This window comes from Chlorocebus sabaeus, chromosome 20, assembly GCF_047675955.1.
Source record: "Chlorocebus sabaeus isolate Y175 chromosome 20, mChlSab1.0.hap1, whole genome shotgun sequence".
Taxonomy (NCBI): domain Eukaryota; kingdom Metazoa; phylum Chordata; class Mammalia; order Primates; family Cercopithecidae; genus Chlorocebus; species Chlorocebus sabaeus.
This window is the reverse complement of record NC_132923.1, coordinates 28,832,398-28,859,063: the sequence shown is the minus strand read 5'-3', so window position 1 is coordinate 28,859,063 and position 26,666 is coordinate 28,832,398. Positions and strand designations below refer to the sequence as shown.

General features: G+C 37.9%; 1 protein-coding gene across 1 annotated transcript in view; it reads right to left on the bottom strand.

The window, feature by feature from the left end:
* VAV3 (vav guanine nucleotide exchange factor 3) overlaps positions 1–26,666 on the bottom strand; it is a 404,297-nt gene that overhangs the window by 287,696 nt on the left and 89,935 nt on the right. The window lies entirely within an intron of this gene.

The following is a 26,666-nucleotide window of genomic DNA, read 5'->3' as shown; positions in this document are numbered from 1 at the left end:
ATGAAGCTAGAAACCATCATTCTCAGCAAACTAACAGAGGAACAGAAAACCAAACACGGCATGTTCTCATTCATAAGTGTGAGCTGAACAATGAGAACATACGGGCACAGGGAGGGGAACATCACACACCAGGGCTTGTCGGGGGGTGGCAGGGCTAGGGGAAGGATAGCATTAGAAGTACCTAATGTAGATGATGGGTTGATGGGTGCAGCAAACCACCATGGCACGTGTATACCTGTATAACAAACCTGCATGTTCTGCGTATGTATCCCAGAACTTAAAGTATAATTAAAAAAAAAAAAAAGAAAAAAGTTTTCTTCCTTTTAACTTGTAGAGCCTGACTGATCACCTATTTTTAAGGTTTCTCTTCCTAACTGTCATTCCTCCCTATTATCTGCAAACATCTAACAAAGGCTACCACACATACACACACACATATATATATATATTTTCCTCTATGGAATATATATATATATATATATATTCCTCTTGGATAGCTGCATAGTGGGAAACCAAGCAACAGTAAAGGTAAGTATGCCCTTGGCATTGCCCTCCACACCAACAGAACTTGAAGGGAGAAAAGTTGTCCTGAATTCTAGGTGGCAATAAGCAGCAAAAGCAGCAGGGGCCCAAGGTGAAGCTGAGAACAAGACAGAGCTGAGAAGAAGTGCAGAGAAGCAGCTGCCACAGGAACAAGAAAGCCAGCCCTCATTCCCAAAGCTAGAGGAAGGGGACTCATGAGAGGAGGGAAAGGAGAAGAGCTATCACTTGGCTTACAAGCATTTGTAATCATCTGTATCATCTGGCCTTAAACAGATGTGTTATAAAAGGATCACTGTCATATCTATTCAGTTTTAATTTGACTGCTAACACCCAGCCTACATGAACTAGAAAAACATTCAGAAAACACACACACACACACACACACACACACACAAATTTTTGTTTCAATAGTGAATTTTCATTTTACCTTTAATCTTAAATGTTCTTGCCTATTAAGCTGGAAAGCAAATTTTATTCATTTTATCCTGAGCCACAGAACAAGATTTTCATATTTATTTGCAAGATAAAAAGTCACCACATACCCTATACTTGTTAAGAGCTCTTTAAATACACAGGAAGTCAAAGGGAAACAGAAGTGCTCCCACAGGATGCTGTCCCCAAAGGGAACAGGCTCTGAAAAATAATTCTTGCCAAATCAGGATGTTGCTAGAAATAAACATATTATAGACAAGATTTTTTAAGATGTATCTAATGTCACCATTAGGCAGCATCAGCTAAATGTGTTTCAGCAAATATATGAATCTACCCACTTAGAACAATTTGTGATCAATTCAGTATAGTGCTTTGTTTATATTTTAGAAAATAGAGTAACTGATACTATTTTATGAGTTTACTGATTTTTTAAAAAAAAAGTTTTTCAAGAGTTTCAGGTTTTACTAGATACAATAAAATGGAAATATAATTCTCAAATTCAATTACATTACAGTGAGATTGTTTTTAATCTCTAATCCTCATTGAGGCAGAACTGATTCCTGGAAAGGCTTTGTTCAGAGGCACAAATAAGTTATACCTCCAACTAAGGATTCTGGGGCTAAGCAACTGAGGCCAAAGGAATGACTACTAGAGGTTTGAATTGTTTATTAAAATGAAACTAAGACTGTACCTATATCTTTCATACAAGTTTTCAATGGGACTATATATTTTTCCCTTATAAGGATGATGAAATTCCCTTTTTAGTTTCCCTGTTACTTTCTATGCATAATTCTCAACCTTCCAAAAAAATAATTTGAAGACACAGGTATGTTCCTAAAGGACTCTTCAAAATCTTAAGTATTTTTAAAATAAAATGAGTCTCCAATTAAGGAAGACAAAGTCACTGTACACAAAAATTTGTAAAATAGAAGAGAAATAAAAATAAAATCAACTCGAATCTAGCCACTGAAAAACAAACACAGTTAACACTTTGGTAAGCTTCCTTCCAGGCTTATTTATATAATCTTAATAAAACTGGGGACCATGGTTTACATACTGTTTTATTAGATACTTTTCATTAATTGTGAGGATTTATTTCATTCCATTATTTTTCAAAAATATTTACATGGCTACAGAGCTCTCCATTTTATGAAGTTCTGAAAACTCATTTAACCAACTTTCTTCTATTGAATGGGTGTTAGTTTTTATTGCAAATTATTAAATTAACATTACATATATCAACCGGTATCTTAAGTATGTGAGACTCTCTGAATATTTATTTTATTAATGTCTTAAAAGTATATTTACTAGGTCAAAGACGATAAACAATTTTAAGGTTTTAGATACACCATGGGAAATCCTAACCAAAAATGGGTTACAGCACTCTGTCTGTGACCTAAAGAGTGTATTTCACCAGGCAAATGCTATTAAAAGGATACGATCACCAACATTTCACTCACCTTTATCAATTCTCAGTATTTTCATAGGAAACTAAAGATTTGCAAATCTAATAGACAAAAACGAAGGCTTGTGGTTTTTTTTAAAAAATTGTATTGATTTTGCCATCATTTTCAACAGGTTTAAAAGCATGTTTACTGGTCACTCATATTAATAAGTGTATGCAAGTATGTGCACATGGATGTGGGTGAAAACTGTTTTATGAGCATTCTTCTTTTGAGTTTTCCATTTATGTATTGATCTAGGAGAGCAGCGGTTAAGAGCTTGTGCTCTGGAATCTGACCACATGGGTTCAAGATTCCTTCTCTACCACTTAATAGTCATGTGGCTATGGCAAGTTACCTAACCATCATCTGTGAAACCGAGACAATAACAGAATGGACCTGGGAATATTAAATGCAATAATCTATGCAGCAACATACAAGACAAGTGTTTTCTATTGTAATCCATTATCTACCCTTTATGGAGAATAAAACTGTTAACACTATATTTTCCATAAATAATATGTATTTTGTCAGAGTTTGCCATATGTGCCTTTTATTTGGGGGTACTTTTTGAGATACATAAGTTTTCCATTTTCATAAATGAAAATGTATCACCTTCTGTACAAGTTCTTGTTTCTATACTCAGAAAGATCCTCCCCCATCCCTTAAGAACCAAAAAAAAAAAAAAAATTCATTTATAGTGCTGCAAGTTCTTTTAATGTCTTTTTTAAAAAAAACAAAAAGTTATTTTTGATGACAAAGCAGGACACAGAAAGACCATCACAGAAAGAGAAACCAGAGAAACAAAAATAGATCAAAAGAGAATCAAGATCAATGAAGGTTATCCAACATTCTATTTCCTAAACACAATCCTATATTAGGGCTAATTTGACAATGTCCTTAAGTAAACCAAGAAACAGTATTTTAACTCCTTCATAAGAGGTAACTAAAGAATATTCCACAGACAACTTATTTATGAGCTGACTTTCTATGTGTTTAGCAGCCACTCTTTCAGATCCGAACCCCCTGTTTTTGCAGATTAGGTTGTCACAGTGTAGGGGTAATTGTATTTTTTTTTTCCTAAGCTGGGATATTGCTAAGAGTGAAAGGTCACTGTGAATAACTATGCTAGGGGCTGGGCGTGGTGGCTCACGCCTACAATCCCAGCACTTTGGGAGGCTGAGACCAGCAGATTACTTGAGGCCAGGGGTTCGAGGTCAGCCTGGCCAACATGGCAAATCCCCGTCTCTACTAAAAAATACAAAAGTTAGCCAGGCATGGTAGCGTGCTCCTGTAATCCCCGTTACTCTGGAGGATGAGACACGAGAATCGCTTGAACCTGGGAGGCAGAGGTTGCAGTGAGTCAAGATTGTACCACTGCATTCCAGATTGGGCAACAGAGGAAGACTCTGCCTAAAAAAAATAAAATAAAATAAAATTATGCTAGGTTAAGACATAAGCTGACACCACCCTGGGCAAACAGATACGTAGTTACCTTATTACTATGTTGCTGAAGATCCTCACCTTAAAATCTTTTAACAAATGGCTTGAACAAAAAACAATTCCCTTGTTTTCCACAAATTTTGCAATCATATGATTATGCAATCTTATGATCATCCATATATTGATGGAATCTAATATATTAGATAACTTCATTCACTGTCTCTATGTGTTCATCTACCATTTACTTCTCATGCTTCTGCAATCTCATCTCCTGCTACTTCCACTCTACTGAAACTGTTTTAACAGTGCTCTAGATGTTGCTAAATCTAACGACATTTCTCTGCAATTTTCCTGCCCAACCACTTTTGCAGTATGTCATTATAATGACCTCCCTGACCTTCTTGAGACTATCTTTCCCTGCCATAGTGAATCATGAATATGATGGGACGGTCTCGTCTCTCGGGTATGTGAAGGTGAAAAAGATTGAATACTGCTGAAAAATGATGTGAAAGCCTAACACTAACTGCAATAACAAACCCTAAAATTCTGTATTTTAACATGCTAAAGTTTAATTTCATTCACATAATAATCCAGCAATAGTGTTCCTGGTTAGCAGACGACTTTCCCCTACATAGCAACCCGGCATCCATCCCTTCGTGCCTTTGCCATCTTCTAAAGTCTAGACCTCTGTACTCAGTTGTTATTTGGGGAAAACACACAAAAACAAAAGCATGGAAGATAGCACATCAATTTTTTTTTTTTTTTTTTTTTTTTTTTTTTTTTTGTGAGACGGAGTCTCGCTCTGTCGCCCAGGCTGGAGTGCAGTGGCCGGATCTCGGCTCACTGCAAGCTCCGCCTTCCGGGTTCACGCCATTCTCCTGCCTCAGCCTCCGTAGTAGCTGGGACTACAGACGCTCGCCACCTCGCCCGGCTATTTTTTTGTATTTTTTGCTAGAGACGGGGTTTCACCGGGTTAGCCAGGATGGTCTCGGCCTCCCAAAGTGCTGGGATTACAGGCTTGAGCCACCGCGCCCGGCACATCAAATGTTTTTATGGGCCAGGTCTGGGAATGGTACACATTACTGCTACACACAATCCACTAGATAAAACTTGGTCACATGGCTAAGTCTAACTACAAGGAGGCTTGGAAATATAATCTGCCTATGTACCCCGAAACAAGAAGAAATGGGTTTTGGTGAACAGCATTCCACTATCTGTCACAAAAAAAGGCTCTTCAAGAAATCTCTGGTATTTGTTAACTTCATTTATTTTATTTAATTTTTTGAGACAGGGTCTTGCTCTGTCACCCAGGCTAGAGTGCAGTGGCACAATCACGGCTCACTGCAGCCTCAACCTCCTGGGTTCAAGTGATCCTCCCACCTCAGCCTCCTGAGTAGTTGCAACTACAGCTGCATGCCACCATGTACAGCTGATTTTTGTATTTTTTTTGTAGAGATGAGGTTTTGCCATGTTGCCCAAGCTGGTCTCTAGCTCCTGAGCTCAAGGGATCCACAGGACCGGGCTTCCCAAAGTGCTGAGATTACAAGTGTGAGCCACCTACCAGGCCTGTTAATTTCATTCATATGTTAAATTTGTTAAGAGCAGCGGCAGGAATTGTGTAATAGCTGGAGCCTACCCCAAATCTATGCATTTCAAATCTGACTGATGTCCTTGTTAGGACTGGTAGGGTGACCCACAATAAATCTAACAGTATGAGGGACTACAAAACCTAATGAAAAAGAATTCAGCCTAATAACAAAGCAACCAGGGGGAAAAGAGGCAAGATACAGCAAGATGTCTCACAGCTCTCCCTTTGTGTCAACTCTAGAAAAACACCTCCTGAGTCCAGGGAAAGGAAAATGTGCGGAGAAAGCCGAGAGCACAGGCTCCTTCCACTTCTACCCAGAAGACAGAGCGGCGCTGGAGGTCCAAAGGCTTCACTACCATAGTAGTGCCCAACAGTCTTCCCTCACAGAGGCTGCAGAGGCAGCTAGGAAGCAACAGAAGCACAGCCGGGGATGTTCTGAGTAGGAGACCACCCCATGCACACTCATAAGCAAGCTCACAAATGACACTGTGGTACAGGTGGAGTGGGTGAGAAGCAAGATGAGAGAAAAGCCTATGGCCAGCAGCAGGACTACTCGAAAGCTGACATGAAATCTGGGACTCCAAAATACAAGGTAAGACACTGAAGGAAGGTGATGGTACTGATGGCAGTCACAGAAATATGATTAATTATGGGTTATGTCATTCCAGTGAAAATATCCCACATTGCTATGTTCCTGAAAACTGCTTACATTTATAATATTCTTAGTAGTTGGGAGCTATTGAGTAGAGGGTATTGCATTATTCTGTAAATTTTTACATAGTAATTTTCTGCTTTAAGCCAAAGTCAAACCAGAATATAACATTTTTTATGAGTAGATAGCTGAAATCGCTATCCAATATGCTGATTTACTGATCAAAAGACATAGGAAATTTTAAATGGTACTTTTCCCCCAGGACAGAAATATAAAAAAATCAATATTACTGTTATAAAAGTTAATTTAAATTGCCTATCAAAGTTATGATAACTAATTGATAGCACTTTATTTGTTCTCAAGTTTAATTCTCTTGTTAATAAGCTTCTCGAAAATTGGCTGAAACCTATCTAATAAAGCAAATATGAGATTTTTGGTTTTTAGTATAAAAATATGATGATTCATGTAATTTCTAAGTATGAAGGAAGGCCAGGCATGGTGGCTCACACTTGTAATCCCAGCAATTTGGGAGACGGAGGCTGGAAGATCACTTGAGCACAGGAGTTCAAGACCAACCTGAGCTACATGGTGAGATCTCATCTCTACAAAAAACTTTAAAAATCAGCTGGGTGTAGCATTGTGTGTGCCTACAGTCCTAGCTAAAACTTGGCAGGCTGAGGCAGGAGGGTCGCTTGAGCCCAAGAGTTTGAGGTTACAGTGGGTTAGGATTGCACCATTGCACTCCACTGTGGATGACATGGTGTGATGGTTAATACTGAGTGTCGACGTGATTGAAGGATGCAAAGTTTTGATCACAGGTATGTCTGTGAGGGTGTTGCCAAAGGAGATTCACATTTGAGTCAGTGGGCTGGGAAAGGCAGACCTACCCTTAATCTGGGTGGGCACCAACTAATCAGCTGCCAGCATGGGCAGAATATAAAGCAGGCGGAAAAACATGAAAAGGTTTAGCCTCTCAGCCTACATCTTTCTCCCATGTTGGAAGCTTCCTGCCCTCAAACATCAGACTCCAAGGTTTTCAGCTTTGGGATTCAGACTGGCTTCCTCGCTCCTCAGCTTGCAGACAGCCTACTGTGGGACCTTGTGATGGTGTGAGCTAATACTACTTAATGAACTCTCATATATATCATATATATGATATATATCGATATATATATATCGATATCATATATATGATATATATTGATATATATTCTATTCGTATGAAAAATCCTAAATATAAATTTTGAACTTTGTTATAACTTTTTAGACTGTAGTAACATTTTCCATGACAATGAATGGTACACATATATCTGATATATCTCTGATACATGATATATCTCATATATATCTCATATATTTGTTTCAAATATGAAATAAATTCATATGAGATATATCATATATGATATATATATATGAGATGTATATATCCTATTAGTGCTGTCCCTCTAGAGAACCACGACCAATACACATGGTAAGATCCTGTATCTAAAAACCAAAAAAGTAATGAAGGCAAATATGCAAGTCATTTTTCAAAAAAATAACATCCATTCTAAAGATGTATAAAACCTTGTCAACCATCATAAAAATGGCCACAAATTTCTCCCCATATTCTGGAGGTCAATCAACAGTCTCAGAATTGTCTTTCTAAAAAAATACATGCTAAAGTGACAGGAGTATTAAGTAAAATATTCAACAACCTAAACAAGATTAGTTGAGCTGATTTTTACAATGCTAAAAAGGAACACCTGTCAACTTCACGTTCTCCCCATGAACAATCAAGGTAACAGAATTAAGCAAAGGGAATGTTTATAAACTTATGTCATTACCTTCCCATGCACTCATGAGGTTTATCTTCAAAGAAGAATAAATCATCATTAGATTTGCTCTTCCTAGACTTTCTCAAAGACTGTGACAGACTACTACGGAATGCAAAACCATAAATTTCTTTGCAGGTGATCCTGATATATTTGCATGAGATCTCAAAGACCTGTAGAATATTCTTTATTGATTTTCAGGGTTTATTTGTTTTAACATCATCCTTTGAGGCAATGAGTAATGTTTGATCTTTGCAAAATGAAATGTGTTACTAAAAAGGATGCCAGATATGAGCTACTCCAGATGTTACTATTTGTGAACACAAGGAGCAACAACAAAAAAATGTTTTCCCAAGTTCTTATCCTCAATTCCTATCTTCAGATATTTTTTATTTTCCAGAAATTAAATAAATGTCTGGAAAAAACTTACATCTGTCTAGCTTTGCTACCACAAATTAAAATTCTTGATAAAATTAAAATGCAGTAAGTCAGACATAACAATATTAAGCAGTAATTACTAAGGACAATCATTTACCACTATAGAAATATAATTTTGCAAAGAGTCAGGCAGATGAGTACAGACATTGTATTAGTTAGCACATATAATCTGCTGTAAGCAAGTCCAATTAATGATAATTCGGACATCCAAATAGTCAACACTAAATTTTTGTTGACCCGCCAAAAGATAATTAAACAAATGAGAAGTCAGGCAATCAGAGACAGAGCTGAAAAAGTCTTTACAGTTATTATGCAAACCCAGGTCCCCTGACGCATTCCAAGAACCTTTTCTATTACACGCAACTCTGTTTCTAATTCCTCTTTGGAACTTAAAGGAAAATGTTTATAGGAAAATCTGACGCTCTACAATATACACTCATATGGCTATCGTTTTACGCACACAGGAACAAAAAATGCCAGGCAGAAACATCAACTCCACCATCCATACTGACAGATCTTCTCATTTTAGGACAAATACCTTGTCTTCTTAGTAAGCCAGAGACAAAGAATTGGGTTAAACCACAAAAAATTGCAATTTTTGTCAAATATTAGCAATTTCATATAGTTCAGCCTATTTATCATCTAATTTTAAAAGGGTAATAAATTATTACATGACTACTGATAACTACTGAGCAATCAGTAGTAAATACTTTATGTATTTTGTTTTTTCTCTATTTCCATCCCTCTTTAACTCTTATTGGGTTCCTCAGAAAGATTAAGTATCTTCAATCTGAATTTGATGCAATTTATTCAATACAACTGTAGTGAAGAGAGGTTTCATTTTAAGATAGAAGAAAAATATGTAAGTAGAAATATGCAAAGAACTGCCTCTGTTCCATAAATCCAGCTTAAACACATATTTTATAAACTGATACTTTTCTAGCACATACTCATGGCAGGCAGTATGCTGAAAACCTTACATATGGCATTGTCTGTTTTAATCCTCCCCAAAACTGTACAAAGTAGATAAAATAATTTGATTTACAGTGAATAAACTAAGGAACCATTCTTTTTCTCCTTAAATTGATTTTCTTAATTAACTGAAATCATTACTGAAGCCTTGACTGCCTTGAGATTTTATGATCCTATGTGCCTGTGTTCACTCATATCAAAATCCAAAAAGCTAAACATTCAGAGGTATAAACACACGTATCAAAGAGAAGCTATCCGTGAAAGTAAAGATTTACTTGGTATTGTTACATTGCTAATATATTACTTTTAGTCAAAAAATAAATCAATCATCCCATAAAGGAGTACTAAAGTACGTAAATAATACAGTAACACCATCCCTATTGTTTTACTATCCTTATTAAAAATCCTTAGTTAAATATAAATTTTGAACTTTGTTATAACTTTTTAGACTGTACTAACATTTTCCATGACACTGAGTGGTACAGATTTAGGAACAATGGAGGATATGAAATAAGGAAAAAAATTCAATTTCAACATTTTTCAACTTCTGTTTCACTGCCGTAGACCTTCTTGTGGGTAGGTTCTTTTGGAAAAATCTGGGCTTTGTATTTTTTTCTGTAACAAAACTAAAAGCTTTTGTCATAAAATATTCAGAATGAATGCAGAATGAAAGGGGGGAAGTTATCGACTGACTGTGCCTGATTCCTGTCTCAGAAAAAGAATTGTCAACTTTACCAAAAGACTTTGCTGGGCCTCTCAAAGGGTGAATGAAGAATACTTCCTAGATTCCTTTTAGATCAGCTGGAGCTTGAGAGAGAAAAAATGTGGAATAAAGCTATACGGACTACATGGGAAATTTTTCATTAAAAAGAGGATACAAACGTTATATTATTTACAAGACCCAACTTTGGGGCAGATTTTATTTATGTAACAAGTAGTATATAATAACAACACAGGTAAAGAAAATGTTATCCTGAACAAACTACAACAACTCTGGCAATAATAAATGTAACAAAGAATATGCCTATACATTTTATACTTTTTGAGTTTAGGGAATTCTTGTCACTCTTAAGTGAATTAACCACTCTTAAAGATATAACACCACCACAATTTAAACTAAAGGAGGAAAATCCACTCAACTACAAGAAAATCTCCTTGCTTTCTTTCCATTTCTTTGCTATTAGTGGGCTAAGATTAAAAATGTGATCTTCATTTTGAGATCAACATATTGACAGCACTGAAAATAATACAAGATTTTCTAAAAACAGTTTCTTCTCTTCTAAACCATCCTTCAAAACTATTGCTTTTGAAATTTTAACTATTATATTTCTTAGAACAAAAATCTAAGAAAAATTTAAGTCAGATACCATCTAAGAAAAATGTAAAAAGCAGTGAAACTTCTAGAACAGGGGTCCCCAACCCCCAGACCAGTACAGTCTGGTACACAGCAGGAGGTGAGCAGTGGGTGAGTGAGCATTACTGCCTGAGCTCTGCCTACGGTCAGATCGGCAAGGGCATTCGATTCTCATAGGAGCACGAAACCTACTGTGAACTGTGCATGCGAGGGATCTAGGTTGTGCACTCCTTGTAAGAATCTAATGCCTGATGATCTGAGGTGGAACAGTTTCACCCCCAAATCATTCCCTCAATATCTGGTCCATGGAAAAACTGTCTTCCATGAAACCAGTCCCTGGTACCTAAAAGGTTGGGGACTGATGCTCTAGATGAGAGTATCCTGGAAATGTGAGTCACAGCAAATAATATTTGGGTAAATGCTCCATAGAAATGAAATCCCATGGGCAAGAATATGACATCTCATTCTTTAAACGTTCTTGAAACTATACAGTTCTTTTAGGCAGGGATAAATCAGAACTCTAACATTTTTGACAAAGTAAAAATGGCTTAAATACTGTCTAAATAATTTGTTGTTTGGGGTTTGGGTGTTTTTGTTTTCTCTTTTTTGTGGTTGTTTAGCCAGATAAAAATCTTAGCGTTCAAGCACCTAAGACTCCAAAACTCTCAAAGACTCTTGAGGAGTGTTTTTTGTTTGTTTGTTTGTTTGCTTTTTTGGAGACAGAGTCTTGTTCTGCCACTCAGGCTGAAGTAGAGTGGCACCATCACAGTTCACTGCAACCTTGACCTCCTCCCACCTCAGCCTCCTGAACAGCTGTGATTACCGGTGCACACCACCAAGTCCAGTTCATTTTTTAATTCTTTGTAGAGATGAAACCTCACTATGTTACCCAGGCTGGTCTCAAATTTCTGGGGCTCCAGTGATTCTCCACCCTCTGTTTCCCAAAGTGCTAAGATTACAGACGTTGAGTCACCACACCTAGTCCCTTGAGACATTTCTTTATTAAAAACCATGCTTTAGGATCTATTTGTCTAAAAGAGTACATTCCTTGTATTTAAACTCTGCATGAAAACATGGAATAATTCTAGATAATTGATTTAGTGCTTAGCTGGTAATAGTCCTAAAATACTTGTAAACTGTTTAACATTATAGGGCTTATTTAAATCTTAACAAAAATATTTACTGAGTCCCTTCTACAGTGAATGCAAGCCAAGGCTTTTAAAAATCCCCTAAATTATAGAAAACTAAAGCTTTATTCAAACCCAAAGAGGAGCAGTATAAATCCAATATAAATACATCAAAAATGATCATCGCCTTTGGTAGATCATCAGAAAATTAAATTCAAATCAAGATATGTATAAAACTGCTAAAGAAAACATTTTTCTTAGACTCACGAAGACATGGCAACCAAAAGTAATGTCTGAACCTTTATTCAATCATGTCAAATTCAAAGAAACTAGCTATAAAATCCATTATGGGGAAAACTAGTAAAATTTGATATTTTAAATATCTAAATATTAAATAGTATCAGGGAAGTATTATTCACTTTGTTATATGTGATAAAGATATTATGGTTATAGAGAAAAATACACTTATTTTGAGAGCTGCACTGTTTGAAGTGTTTAGGAGACAAAACTAATGATGCCTACCTATATTTACTTTTAAATTGTTCAGCAAAAATGGTGGTATATATGTATTTATAATAGATAGTAGATGAATCAAACATGGTCACATGGTAGTTTTTGGTTTTGACATGGGGTCTCACTCTATCACCCAGGCTAGAATGCAGTGGCATGATCTCGGCTCAAGGCAGCCTCCACATTCTTGACTCAAGCCATCCTCCTACCTCAGCCTTCCAAGTACCTGGGACTACACGTGCATGGCACCACACCTGGCTAATTTTTGTATTTTTTTGTAGAGACAGAAATAATTTTTCAATAGGAAATGTATGAGTGGTGATTGTAGTAGTTTTCTAGGTTTTATATGTTTAGGTATCTATGATAATTTAAGTTCTTGGGCTTTTAATTTAGCATTTTCCAAATTACCACTGAGAACAAAGGCTTTAAGCTAGTTCATGAACTCATTTCTGGATAAACCTGGTGGATTTCTTTTTTACTTGACTCAGGGCTGCTGAGAGATCACTGCAATCCTCAGACTACTTGGTATGATGACAGTGTTCCTTTCTTTAAATGGCTTCTATTCTCTCCTTCAATTTTAAATTTCTCAACCTTTAACTGTGCTGTTTCATATGTGTTATCATAATCAGACATCTCAAATGACCCACAGAAGACAAAGTTATAATCAAAAAAGAAAGAAATGAGGAGACTATGTTTATTTCATTTTAAGAAGAGAAGCCAAGCACGGTGGCGTGCACTTGCAGTCTCGGCTACTCGGGAGGCTGAGGCACAAGGACTGCTTGTGCCCAGGACTTTGAGTCCAGCCTGGGCAACACAGTGAGACTCTATCTTTTACAAAAGAAAAGAAGGCAACGAAGAAGAAAAGACTTACAGAAACATGATAACAATCTTCAAATATTTGAACGATTGTCCTACAGAAGGTGTAGAAATTCTGTGCTGCTCTAAAACCAATGTTAGAAAATTTAGAAAGATAGATTATGCTTTATTATTAGTGATGAATTTCTAGATAATTCATTACCATAATTGGATCCATAATTGGAACTGTTGCTACTTAAGAAATTTCTGTTATATCTCTAGGAATTGTTCAAATACTGCAGAAGGGATTCCAACCGTGAGTCCAAAACGGTATAGAAAAAAAGGGATATATGCGTTTGATTGCTTATTTATCTTTCTACACATCTATTTATTTGGAAAATCTTGCGGGCAGTCTACTGATCAAAATCCAAGTAAACAAAGCTAAAAATACTTCAACAATTTTTTGTAAAAGCCAATGCTACTTAATGTCATCTCCCTTTCATCATTATACTTCATAGTAACTTTGCTAAAATTTTAAATTGCTGTCTCCCCAGGAAACTGTACTTTATCATCTAGCAGCCAATAAATTCTAATTTTCCTGCTGCTTCTTCCCAAAAGCCTAAGGCTATTAGGAAAAATCAGCAGTGATTTTGGTAAAGAATCCTTGTTAAATTTTATAGATACAAGGAGCAGATGCATAGCTAATTCTAACATGAATCTATAGCCTTCTATGTATGTTTTTATTACTCTACCCAATCCATATCCAATGCTATCAATCATCAATAAAATTTGACCTAGACTGACCAATAAAAATAGTGTCCAGTGTCCGCCCATATCCTAATGCAACCATTCTAGTTTGATCATCTTGTCTAAGATGAATTATAAATATGCAGCTACTTTAAAAGACAACTCAAAGAGTGCAAATGATTCAGCACACAATCTATAAGGCACCTGCTTACTCAGAAGCAGCAAGCAGCATCCTTCATTTCCTCTACACAGAAACAAAGAATGAGAATAGCAAGGTAAAGCCTACACCTAAGGTCACCAAGCACATTTCTGTGTAAAATTAATTGTGTGTACACATGCATACACACTTCAGTGGGGAGTGCTCTGAAAGATTTAAAAACCATTCCCTTATTCTAACCTAATGATTTTTGACCACTCTATGCACTGGCCTGTCGTGACACCACTGGTCCTCAGACACTATATTGATTTAGCACAACTTTTCATGTCCAAAGAGCATTATAATTGGCATTGAGGCAAATCAGAGAAAGGCCCGTAATCAACTAATATTTCTTCAATGCAGTTCTCCAAAGACACAGGTGCTTTAAGTGGAAAACAAGTGACTCAGAAACTAAACTCTATCCAGAGGAAGCCTGCGCAGCCAGACTCCACACAGCTGCAGTGACTGCCAACCATTGTTCCCTGTAGTTGTTTGGTGCTCATACCACTACTGGTGCACACTTCCTCTGCCTAATCCTGTGCAAATGAGAGCATTCATCCAGTTCCACCCCCACACTACCCCTCTCACTAAGCATGGGAAGCAAACACCAGCCTCCTTTATTCCTACAGATGTGCATAAGCCATTAAAAAAAAGAAGACACAGAAAATAAACATGGAAAGTGCCATCCTCCTTTTCTAGGAGATCTTGTTGATAGGAAATACACAGGCACAACAGTCAAAGGTCAAGAGTTCTGCCTCGCTGCTGTTTGTATAGAAAAGTAAATTGGCTATTAATATTTCATGCACTGGAATTCACCAGTTTACAGATTTCTCATCCATCATATTTACAATAACAATTTATTGTAAGCAAATGAAGATGCAATGACCTCCATACGAAACTTGGATAAACTACATCTTACCCTTAAGCCAATGTGACAAGGTCAAGGATCTCTGAACACAGCTCAGATAGGATATGGCCCAACAACTAAGGCTAGGAATTAGAATATGTGCATTAGTGAGCATATATGTACCATAGCCTTGGAAATACAGACAAATATTCCTAGAAGGTTTCCTATTACACAGAAAGAAAATATTTTCCATTTTTGATAGAAACTATAAACCCACAATTTCTAAGTGTTCTACCAGGGACCAAGCTTCCACTAGATAATCAGTAAGTACCAAAAAAACCCAACCAAGCAACCAACTGAACATCAAAAGAAGGAACAAAGGGAAACTTTAGGATGGCACGATACAGCAAAAATCATAGAAAAATAAAACATACCGACTTGGTTGTAAAATATATTTACAGAAATTGAGAGTAAATGCCACTAGAATTCTCCTACATTAACTTGAAATACACTGTAAGTTACTCTTGCTCTTGCTCCATTATTTCCCTTGCAATAAACCCTACTTTCCCTGCTCCCCCCGCCAGGTTTCCCGGCCTCACTGTTCTCTCTTCTCATCCTCTCACCACTCACTTCAATTCTTAAACATCCCAAATCTCTCAAACTCTAGGCCTCTTTTACAGTTGCTCTAGTAAAGGTCTGCATCAGTTTTTAACCAGACTGCCTCAGTCTCAAGCCTGCTCCTCCTACCACTAGCATTACAATTGTCCACTACAGCCTCCCCCACTGACAGAATGCTTAGCTCAAGCAAGCACTCAGCAGGTCATCTCCTGTCTATCTGTTAAAAAGTACTCACTGGTCCTTTGTCAGAATCAGTGCAGACCCTGCAAGACCTCAAGGGCCCTCATACTCCGGCCCCAATCTCTGTTAGACCTCAAGATCCAGCTTGCCCCTGCTGCATCTGATGCTCAAGCTATGAGGACTATCAGCGGAACCCCAAAATTCCATGTGGATTACTTCAGCATCTTCCTAAATAACTTTCCCTCTACTTACGTATATAGATACGTATATTAAGGAATCCTTGAAACAGCAAAGAGAAGTTCGATTTCAGTTCTCAAACTAGATTTCCAGTTTTGGAAATATACTCAGTAGCTATGCCAAATGCAGATGTAAAATCTAGGTGATATCTTTATCACGCTTTTAGCTCTTTATAATGCCTTTCTCTCTCCAGAAGCACATGTACAGTCAAGTTTTTTCTCTCTCTAAAAGTTTACAATTTTAAGGGAATGTCAATATTACCAAAAATGAAGTATACCCAGGTTTAAAAGCCCCTGCAAAAGAGCCTATATATAAACAACCTAAAATGTATGAGAAAGCCTAAGCCTTGATGTTTTCAGAGAGGATTACACAACTAACAATCATCAAAGCAAAACATTACTTAAATGCAATGTATACGTATTGCATCTACCAATAAGTGGCATTTTAGAATCAGAAGAATATCAGAGTTGAACAAACTGAGGCCAAGTTAAAGGACTAGCCCAAGGGGATCTACTGGAAGAGGTAGGATAGAATCTACTTAAATGTGCTTTATAACTTATTTAAAACTTAATTTAAATAAGAGGGCAAGGGCCAGTCATGGTGGCTCATGCCTATAATCCAAGCACTTTGGGAGGCTGAGGTGGGTGCATCACTTGAGCTCAAGAGTTTGAGGCCAGTCTAGGCAACATGGTGAAACCCTGTCTCTACAAAAAATGTAAAAAATAGCCGGCTGTGGTGGCATGCACCTGTAGTCCCAGCTACTCGGGAGGCTGAGGTGGAAGGATCGCTTCAGTCAGAGAGGTGGAGGGTGCAGTGAGCCGAGATTGCACCACTGCACTCCAGCCTAGGCATGGAGGGTGAAATCCTGTCTCAAAAAATAAGAAGTAAATGCGTGGTAGTACTAGCTCCTCTTCCCCCTGGGCTGTCGGTATTTCAAATGGTTTTCCTTTCCAGTCTGTCTAAAGTGGCTTCTTCCAGCTACTCATCATTGTACTCTGTTTCTTTCCTCAGTGGCACCTATCGCTGGTTGTAATTACCTTGTTTGTTTATGTTTTACCAATTTGTTTCCTTAACTTGGATAGTGATGGACAGTGACAGTGCCTTGAGAGCAGGGGGTCTTGACTACCTGCTCCTCCACCCTGATAAAGCAGCACGTGGCATACAAATACTTCCCAATGAGGAAGTGACAGGTGAATTACTCAGGAGTTACCTCTGACTGAGCCTTACCCCCTACCCCACACTGCATTGGTTGCTTTTCCCACAGAATTCAATTCACAGTCTTCACCACAATTCCATGAAGTAGGGATCCTCATCAGGGCCATTTTACAGATCAAAACGTGAAGGTTCTGAGAGGCTGAGCAACTTTCCTGCACACAGGTGGCTGGGGGCAGGTTAGGGTGAAAGTCAGTTTTACTTGATCTCAAAGTCTCAGGAGGAGCTGAGGAAAAGAGCCAATGTAATGTGTCAAGGTCCAATTTCTGTGGGGCAGAGAAGTAGGGGGAAGGTCCCAGTTGAAACTGAGGGAATGAGCAGAGACAAGTAGCAAAGCCAGGCCCAGAAGACTCAATATATCCAAGAACCAACTAAGTCCAGAGCTCTGGATAAAGCACATATTCTCAGATTTTAAGCAGTGTGTCAGTGTGTGTATGAGTGTAATGAGTATACATGATCTTGAATTGAGTCACTGCCGACAAGAGACTAGAGGTGAAAAGAAAGGGCATTCCAGGCAAAGAAAACAATATTAATAAATATTAATCTGGTGAGTCATGATGATTTCGTAATTTGGAAGGACTTAAGCAAGCGAGTTTATGGGAGTAGGAAAGTGAGAAATAATGTTAGAAAGGTAGGCAGAGGACTGATCTTAAAGAATCTTGTGTGGCTTGTAAAAGAGTTTAGATGTTATTCTCTTATAAAAAACAGGGATCCACTATCAAGTTTTAAACTTGTTACAGATAGTTAGACAGGCAAGAGTGGGCAGGAAAGGGTTCTCCCAGCCACTAGGACTGTCAGGTGAAGGTTTGGCAATTATCACACTGCCTCTCTAAAAGTGATAATGTGGCAGCTGATGCTGGGGCCGGGGGGGGGGGGGGGGGGGCCGCCACTTCCTGATGGTCCACACCTGTTGCACTAAAGTGTTAACTGAATGCAGGCACCAGAGAAGCAATTTCCTGGGCGTGTGCAGTAAGAGACAAGATGGCAGAGTATGAGTTTCCAGGGGCACTCCACCAGAAAAGGGAAAAACGTCTCAGATGGGCATGCATACAACATCCTAAACACAGTGTGTGTGCTCACTTCCCAAGGATAAGGAGGGCACTGGGCTCGCAGGCAACCCACCCTAAAGGAAGAATTATGGGAAAGGGGCCAGCTTCTAAAGTCCTAGGATCAAGGTTAAACACCGCACTTGACCTCGGTGTCTGCTTGGGTCTATTCCAAGCATACTTTCCTTTCTTTCCTGTTCTAAAGCCTTTTAAAATAAACTTCCACGCCTGCTCTGAAACTTGCCTTGGTCTCTTTTTCTGCCTTATGCCCCTCAGTCGAATTATTTCTTCTGAGGAGGCAAGAACTGAGATTCCTGTTGACCTGTACAGATTCGCCACTGGTAACTCAGATACCTTCCCCTGCAGACAAACCCATGAGTAAAATGATCAGATCTACATTTTTGGAAGATTATCTTGAAGATTAGCTCGAAACTATTCAAAACTGATGGCAAGAAGACACCTAGAAGACAATTTCAATAATCCCAGTGATAAGTACCTCAACTAAAGGCAAAAGCAAGGAGGGTTAAAGAAAAGGCATTTTGGCTGGGTGTGGTGGCTCACGCCTATAATCCAGCACTTTGGGAGGCAGAGGCGGGTGGATCACCTGAGGTCAGGAGTTCAAGACCAGCCTGGCCAACATGGCAAAACCCCGCCTCTACTAAAAATACAAAAAATTACCCAGGCTTGACGGTGCACACCTGTAGCCCCAGCCACTCGGAAAGCTGAGGCAGGAGAATCGCTTGAACCTGGGAGGCTGAGGCTGCAATGAGCCAAGATTGTGCCACTGTACTCCAGCCTGGGCAACAGAGCGAGACTTCCATCCCAAAAAAAAAAAAAAAAAAAAAAAGGCATTTGTAACCATTTAGTTCCTGGCAGGGTGAACAAAACAAGGAACATTACCAAAATAGAAATAAGTCTCCACAGGAAAAAAAAAAAAAAGTACTTCAGTTTTCTACATAAGAAGTTTGAAGCAATCATGTGATACCTGAATAGCATGACACCTAAATACCTAATATCATGTGCAAATATGAGAAATTCTGGAGTAAACAAAAGTTTGTTTTTCTCACTGCAGGACTTTTCGGTTCCTTTACTATGCTATATCTCATAAATACAATATGCAGTGTTTACCGAACTCACTGGAACAAGAATATTTTTCTCCAGTCTTCCTATTACCATTTCTTAGGACAATGGGATTCTTTGCAAAGTTATCTGGGAAATATTATTCTAGAAGTTTTCAACAGTCTTTAGTTTAGAGAAGAGTAAAGAGTTTACTGAACTGACTCAAAAACAATTAGAAGCAGACTAAAAAATGAACTTGAATAATCACTAAGGTATAAAAAATGTCTTTGCATGGCTCGGGTACTAAGGTTCTGTAAGAGGAGGTAAGAATGGAAAAATCTGCCAAGCATTAAATACCCCTACAAAAGGGAAAAAGATGAGAAGGTTGCTAAAAAGGTCAACTCGATCCAAAAACAAAGGAGGGGAATAGTGCTAATGATCCGGGAATTGTGTTAACAGCCAGCCAGACACATATATTAGGGAAGGCTAGAAAGTTGTTCCCTCCTCCTCTGCCTAAAAAAAGATAGCCTTGGAACAAGCTATCTTTGTTCAGGGAGGAATCACTGCAGAGCTCCCCCTTAGTTATGTAAATACAGGCAAGCCTCCTACTGCTCAGGGGGACAAAGCAAAGGAGGTCTTGGTGAGTGGAGGTTGACTCCTGACAGTACTCCTTGCCAAGCTGAGCCAGCTCTAGGCTGAAAGTTGGCTCATTTGTGGGAAAATTCCAGACCCTTGAGGGAGGAAAAATACTGGGGATCCCAAATGCCACTCCGAGACTGGAAGTTGGTACCCTGTAAGGGCTGAATGAGGACGTGACCCAACCTCGCTGACAGAATACAAGGAGTCCCTGAATAGAATTCATCACAGAGCTAGGGAGATATGGCCTGGCCAGGCTCAATGCAAAAGCGAAAATGCTATAGGGATGAAGGAAAGTTGTGTGGGTAGTATGGGGTTGAGAAGGGATGAAAATACAAGGGCACTGCTAGCATCAGAGAACTAAAGCTGTCCCACAGAACCAGTCTTGTGCAGTAGCAACCACACTAGCAGACAGAGAGATCAAGCTTCCGTGGGGCTTTGAAGCAAGGCTGATTTAAGCCCCATGGACTATAGAAAGCCCAGAGATTTCTGGATAATTTGAGTGGGAAATACTTCAAGAGAGAAATGTCAAACGTGTTTCATGTCAAACAAGTACCTAAAAAGATTTACACACTAAAATAATTCTTCCTGCTTACATATGTATATATGAAAAAATGTTTCCAGGTGTTGATTAATGTGTGTGCACTAGATAATAAGGATCTTTCAAGCCATGCCAAGGTGAGGTCCCTGGGGCCACCTGTAGCCAAGAAAGGCTCAGGAGCCTTTGCTTGGGAGGGTTTTCTTGTGACAGGGAAAGCCAGGCAGATTTCACAAAGATTAGACAGGTAGTAGTAAACCACTGCAGGCTCTCAAATAGCTTGTCAGGATGCCTGCAGTGACCTTCTCAACCTCAAGATCTATGATATTTCTGGAATCAACGGTAAGGAAAAGAAAGCATTTACTATGAAACTGGGACTGTACTTCTTATTTACATGCTGCAAAATACTTTCTGGGACTTTGTCTTTATTGAGACTTTGTCTTTATTGAGTATAAGATAGAAGATGTAGAGGCTTAACAAATGGTCTCCAAATTACCTGGAACTTGGGTAATAAAAGTTAACATATCTACAAACCTGAAATCATTTAACTGGTGAAACACAGTGAATCACTTAGATTTCTCTTACTCTTGGTTGAGAGAACTAGTGAAAACTGGCTCAAAAATGAGGAAAGGAGGAATGTATTGGTTCATGGAAAAACCTATAGATATATATTCAGCTTTGAGCACAACATTGATTCCCACTTCACATGGTGTCACTAGGTTCATCTTCAACTCTATTTCCTCTGAACTGGGTCTATTTTGAAACTCCATGTGGTACCCGGATGGCTACAGCTCCTCAAAGCCTCAGACTAGAGAAAAATAAAACTACCCTTACAAATGTCCTATTGGTCGCAACTGAGTGACTCACCCCATTCCTGAACCATCACTATGTGGTCAAAGGCATGGGATATAATTGATTAAACCATCCAAACTCTATAATTGAGAAGGAGGAAAGTGCAGTTTCTCAAAGAAGATCCAAGGCCACAGAAGGAAAGAGAAAAGATGATTGTGCAAAATAAACTAGAATAGTGCTATACAGCATTAGAAAGAATAAATTTTATTTCTTATCTCACCCTTCTAATATCATTAGATCTCTTGCACTTAATTCAAAATTCGACACCTATGTTTACCAACGAATCCCACAACCATTAAAAATAATAATAGTGGTAATAACAGTAACAACAAGAGTACTTACCTTGGACCTTGACACTCAGTTAAGCACTTGACATACATGATTTCATTTAATACTCACCTAAACTCAATACATGGATGAGGAAACTGAAGCTCAAAGAAGCTAAGTTACTTGCCCAAGACTATCTACTAACAGGGAGCTTAACTGGATTCCAAACCAAGATCCAACTCAGAAACCATGTATTGTTTTGCTTTTTAATTTTTTATTTCCACAGATTTTGGGGGAACAAGTGGTATCTGGTTACATGAGTAAGTTCTTTAGTGGCGATTTGTGAGATTTTGGTGCACCCATCACCCAAGCAGTATACACTGAACCCAGTTTGTAGTCTTTTATCCCTCACCTCCTTTTCACACTTTCCCCTGAGCCCCAAGTCCACTGTATCATTCTTACACCTTTGCATCCTCATAGCTTAGCTCCCACATATGAGTGACAACACACAATGTCTGGTTTTCCATTCCTGAGTTACTTCACTTAGAATAATAGTCTCCAGTTCCATCCAGGTTGCTGCAAATGCCATTAATTCGTTCCTTTGTATGGCTGAGTAGTATTCCATCTCTACATACAAATTCTTTATCCACACTGATAGATGGGCATTTGGGCTGATTCCACATTTTTGCAATTGTGAATTGTGCTGCTATAAACATGGGTGCGCAAGTATCTTTTTCATATAATAACTTATTTTCCCCTGGGTAGATACGCAGTAGTGGGACTGTTGGATCAAATGGTAGTTCTACTTTTAGTTGTTTAAGGAATCTCCACACTGTTTTCCATAGTGGTTGTACTAGTTTACACTCCCACCAGCAGTGTAGAAGTGTTCCCTGATTACCACATCCATGTCAAAATCTATTATTTTTTGATTTCTTAATTATGGCCATTCTTACAGGAGTAAGGTGGTATCCCATCATGGTTTTGATCTGCATTTCTCTGACCATTAATGATACTGAACATTTTTTCATACATTCGTTGGCCATTTGTATGTCTTCTTTTGAGAATTGTCTATTCATGTTCTTAGTCCACTTTTTGATGGGATTGTTTTATTTTTCTTGCTAATTTGTTTGAGTTCCTTATAGATTTTTGATATTAGTCCTTTGTTTGATGTATAAATTGTGAAGAATTTCTCCTGCTCTGTGGGTTGTCTGTTTACTCTGCTGACTGTTCATTTTGCTGTGAAGAAGCTCTTTAGTTCAATTCTTAACTAAAATACAACTCTTTCTCTCTCTCTCCCAATAATTTTCTTACCTATATCCCTGACTCACCCCTAAGCTGATGCTCTGAATTCCTTTTGACAGTGCCTGTGCTGAACCTGAACATGATGAAACTATCCTATTGCAATTCAAATCAACTGGACCTACCACTGGCCAGGTGTGGATACTCTTTGATTTAAGAAAACATATCACTTTACACTGTGTGTCATGGGAAGCAGGCCCTTTACACTCACCCAGAGGCAGGGTAAGGAGGCTGACTATAATCACTCATCTGGACAGTGTCAGCCTGACTTCTATTACCCTCTAGAAATTGTCTCATTAAAGAAAAAATCCCATGTGCTTCTGCACGGTAAATGTGCCAAGAGACGGCTCAGTAGGAAACATTTCCAAAAAGTGAGTTAACCATAAAATGAAGATTGAAACAGTTATGGAAAATTCTTTATATACAGTATGGAAATGAACAAAGTTACAGATACTGTCACGATGTCAAAAAATAATAGTGTATTTCTAATATTATGCCAGGAAAAACATTTTAATTACATTTCTTAAGCAAATAAGTTAACTAACAAGATTTTACTTATTTTTGTTACCAGAAAGCCAGAAAGAGATTCATCTTTTTTCAAAAGAAAGAAAGTAAATTGTTTTTCAAAACATAAACCCTCAACACCCCCCATTCCCCCTCTCTCCCGACTAGGCCTCAGCAGTCTTAGATAAGAAGTCTCCCTCTTTCAGGAACTTTTTTCAATATTTAACAACCCTGAAGAGTGAGAGTCATATTTAACTTCAAGGCCTCTGCTGACTCTTAAATGAGTTCAAGTTACTAAACTCACTCCTCTTTCCTGTGTGATTTTTAAAAAAAAGTATAGAAAGCATTTCAAACTATTCTAACTTTTGTTGATGTTGGTGGAGTTGGAAGTGAATTACTATTGAGGAAATAGCTCAATGCTAAGAATTAAAGGTAGCACTGAAAGGCAGAATCATCATAAGCTCTGCTAGAGGAGCCCAAATGGATGCTCTTCACCATCTCACAAAATACAAATTATTATTTGTGTTAACACTGTTTCCAGGATTTTCCAAAAGAAAACACATCCATATCAAGCCTAAGATTCAAAATAAATTTCCTAAACCCCAAAGAGAGGGAGAGCTTGGACAAAGATTAGTGAGCAGAAAACACCACAATGAGAAAAGGGGGAGGACAGTGTAGCTAAGAATTGATTGCACGTGTATAGATGAGAATCGGTGAATCACATGCCTATTTAGAGTTAACAACTTTAACCACCACCGGGCTGCAGACTCATGCAGTATCCTAAATCTTTCCTTTCTTTCTAAAATATAATTAGATGCCAAGTAACACATCACCTGTGTTTTTTAATTTTATAAATTCCTTTAATTTTCTTCTATAAGTTCATCCTTTTCCCTGACCATCCACAGAGCAGTGAGACCCAAAACACAGACAGTGGACAAGAAAAACAGGACTGAGAAGCCAGAGGCCTGAGCTCCAGATCTTGTTCCTCTTCCCAAGCAAGGAAACCCTTGAATCACTATCTAAGCACTTCCTCATGTCTTAGCTTCCTCATCTGAAGAATGTCTTCACAAGATTATGAGAATCAAATGAAGTCAGTAATATTAAGCACTCTGAAAACTTCAAATGCTATAAAAACACTAAGTGCTGCTATCATAATTAATACATTTTTTGGCAAAAAGGTGCCAAATACACATGAATTCCAGATTTACCAATGTAGGAATTGAGGCAGAGAGAAGAGCACACATAGATGTTTCTCATTTTAATAGAAAATTTAATTAAATCCTAAGGAATGGAGGAAAATAACCTATCCACATCCTGTTAAAATGTATATATTCACGACATTAGAAATTATTTTTCTGCTGAATTAACACTCTATTCACATTTTTTCAACTTAAAAATTTAAAACTACAGGAATTATTTCAGTTCCGTTACCCACAAGCTAGGACCTATAAATGGGAAAAATAATAGTACCCACATGTTGGGATTGACGTGCTGATTCCCTCAATGTACACAAAGCACATGTTATATGCTATGTGAATGTTTGCACTATGGTACAGCAGTAGTAGAGAATCAGCTAGACTTGAGTTCAAACTGCTGCTTCAATCCCCAATAGATATGTGATTTGGGATGCAGATTTTCTCATCTGTACAATGAAAACAAAATGTAATACCTACCTCCTAATGATGTCACAATTTTAAAAATTATACATGAAGATTGAAACTGCATATTTTAAGTGTTAAATAGTGTTGGTATTGGCAGTTTTTACTTAGAGTATATAATGCTTAATATTATCAGTGTCGGTAAATTATGAAGTGATATCACAAGTTCTTTAACTTTCAGTGTTTTCTTTAGATCATACAGTTCTAAAGAGATAGCTACTCCAATCTTGGCCATAGCAAAATGTAAGTGACTATAATGTAGGTTCAATTTCTAAACCACAATCTCATGTTTAATTCTGTTTCAGATCTACCACTGCTAAAATATTTTAAGCAGTCAAAAATACATTTATCCTTGAGAAGCATACAGTTTGTGCTTTCACATTCAATTTTTTGTATTATCAACTCTCCTACAAAGCTTCCATTGTCTAATCAATCTAGCATGCAATCTCATTCCAGTAGAACAACACCATGCATTTTAAAGTATTTATATATTTTTCCAACACTTATCAACACCATTTCTTGCAAATTTAAATGAAAAATAAATAGTTCCTTATGAGCTTTAAAAAGCCAAGACTTTTTCATTTTTCATTTCCCCAATTCATTTTCATTTTTCATTTCACCAAAAGAGAGGGTGAAAATAAAGGAAAATCAAAAAAGATTTTTTTAAAGGTGCAGGAGGAATAGGGGAAGGATAAAAGAAAAATAAAACCAGAAATATCTCTGGTGTTTTTCAGGGCCAACAGCTTACAGAAGTGTCCACCTCACCTGTGCTTCGTGGCCACAGACAAATGTGCTCCCATTTCCTTACTAGGGGCTTGGTTTTCAGTTCCTTGGACTCATTATCATCTTCTATCCTCCACCACTTTTTGGACCCCAAGAACCCCAAGACAGTCAAATCACAGCTTTCCAGAGATTAAAGGAATCTTAGAAACCACATTCTTACCCCCTCCCCCTTCCTTCTGTACAGCTTTCCAAGCTGGCAGGCAGCCTGATACCCGAGAAGACTGGTGACTTCTAGATCGCAAAATGACCACAGGTTAAGACCAGAGAGAGAACCAGGGCCTTCCCCCTCCCCAGGTAGAGTGGCTTCCCCATATGCACTGTATTTCAGCATCAAATTTCTTATATTTCCATCTCAAGTTTATGCTGTTTAGCGAAGAGCAATCCACTGGTTATTTTCTAATGAAAATATTACATCTCAGAGATCAAAAAATGTGTACTCTCAAACAGCCTGTTGATAAGACACTAGCACCTGAATTACAAGAGTAAGGACAAACTTCTTAATAGAACTAGTTTTTTCCTCCTTATTTGCTTATTTTCATAATGCAATTACATCAGCATGGACTAAAGTCCTGCCACCTTAATTACCTATTTTATAGCTAGTTACTTGTGAGAGGTTTATGTCTGTTCACTTCATAATAAATGATCATAATTTTTGAAAGGATGATTTGTTTCACTTATTATACACGTGTTTAGTGTGCATACACATAACAGTAAATATTAAAACAATTTCCATGTGAAAAATGTCCTTGAAATCCAACAAGTATCTGCTGAAATTCAAGCAACAGAAATTATTCAACAATCTCGAACACCTGAGATTCATGTATTCTCCGAGTCACCTAACCAAGTATCAAAATAGAGAAAACGACAACAGAATATT